The following is a 1,506-nucleotide window of genomic DNA, read 5'->3' as shown; positions in this document are numbered from 1 at the left end:
GTGAGTATTAAACATCTACTGTCAGGCTGCTTTGCAGGCAATAAGATTGTCAGTGGATAAAAACACGCAGAATGTTTTGGTTCTGCCCAGTAACAGTGCTACATTGTTTAGTGCTTCACTCTTTCTTTACTGTTGAACTTCATTTGGAAGAAGCAACAAAAGCAATTGTTTGTCTAGAGACAGCACATCATTAACATGTTTCCACAGAAATAATTGGTTAACAGAAAAAAATAAAAAATTAAATACATTCATAATACTCCTAAAACTGCGTTACATAACTGTGTGTACCAACAGTTCAGGCTGAAATAATTAGTCCAAGGTTTTCCTTGTTGCTGATGATTTCACCTCCCAACAAACCGATGACGACAAAACAGCAACATTAACATAATGTCTTTAAACTTTATGTTTTAATATATCTTTCACATTACTGAAATAATTACTTGTTTTACAAACAATATAAACCTTTCCTGGTATTCCTCTCTTTTATGTGTTAAAACTGTACAATTCTCATYTTAAATATTGTTGATTATTTATTTATTTTTTAAATTATTGGATCATGTAATTTCCACCCGTGACTGCTTTCATCTCACGCACCGAGGGCACGGTGGAGGTCGCAGTGAGGCTGACGAGCAGAGAAAGCCCAGACAGGTGGCAGGCAGCCCAGTCTCTGAGGCTGATGTGGGTGGGCGTCCACCCAGAGGTGCCAAACTCCCGGCCAGGCTCCCACAGCCTCACCTCGGTCAGGGGAACGGGGCTGAGGGTTCAGCTCTGGTTCACCCTGCCCTCAGTGTGACACACTGTACCTCTTCCAGTGTGTTCAGCTACACAGTGTTTCATATCATATATGGTATACATATTTTCCTTCCCTGCAATCTTTATCTGAATGAACAAAATCAGTTTAAGAACCCTGGAGCAGCAACAGCTTTAGCTGCAAAGCAGAAACTTTCAAGAACTGTACTCAGCCAAAACATAAAAGAGTCAATGCAGGGTCAAAATCTAATATTCACTGCTGAGAAAAGGGCTGTCATTTTTATAAAGGGTTACCTGAAATAAGACTGAAGGAAAAAAGACAACTTTCAGCGCAAAAATGTGAAAGAATGAAAAGTCTTCATTTGTACAAGGACAACAAATCGGACTCCAGTCTGACGGGGGTTTTTTTTTCCATAGAGTTGTCAAAATATCCTGTCTCTGAGGCCTGTTAAATCAGTCCATTATCGCTTTTTAAAGTGGATAATAATATATTTTTTCTTAAGTGTGTATTTGTTACAGTGGTTTTGGTACACACATCCACCTTGTCAAGATTAGTAGTCCTTATGGGGACCACAGCCTGGTCATATTAAGGTGGAACTCCATGGGTAAGACTATAGAAACAGCTGGAAATTAATGGAAGTCAATGAGGCCAATAAGGAGAGAAATATAAACTTGCATGTGTGTATGTGTGTGTGTGTGTGTGTGTGTGTGTGTGTGTGTGTATGTGTGTGTGTGTGTATGTGTGTGTGTGTGTAT

Source organism: Austrofundulus limnaeus, unplaced genomic scaffold (assembly GCF_001266775.1).
Source record: "Austrofundulus limnaeus strain Quisiro unplaced genomic scaffold, Austrofundulus_limnaeus-1.0 Scaffold131, whole genome shotgun sequence".
Taxonomy (NCBI): Eukaryota; Metazoa; Chordata; class Actinopteri; order Cyprinodontiformes; family Rivulidae; genus Austrofundulus; species Austrofundulus limnaeus.
This window is presented reverse-complemented; position numbering follows the sequence as displayed.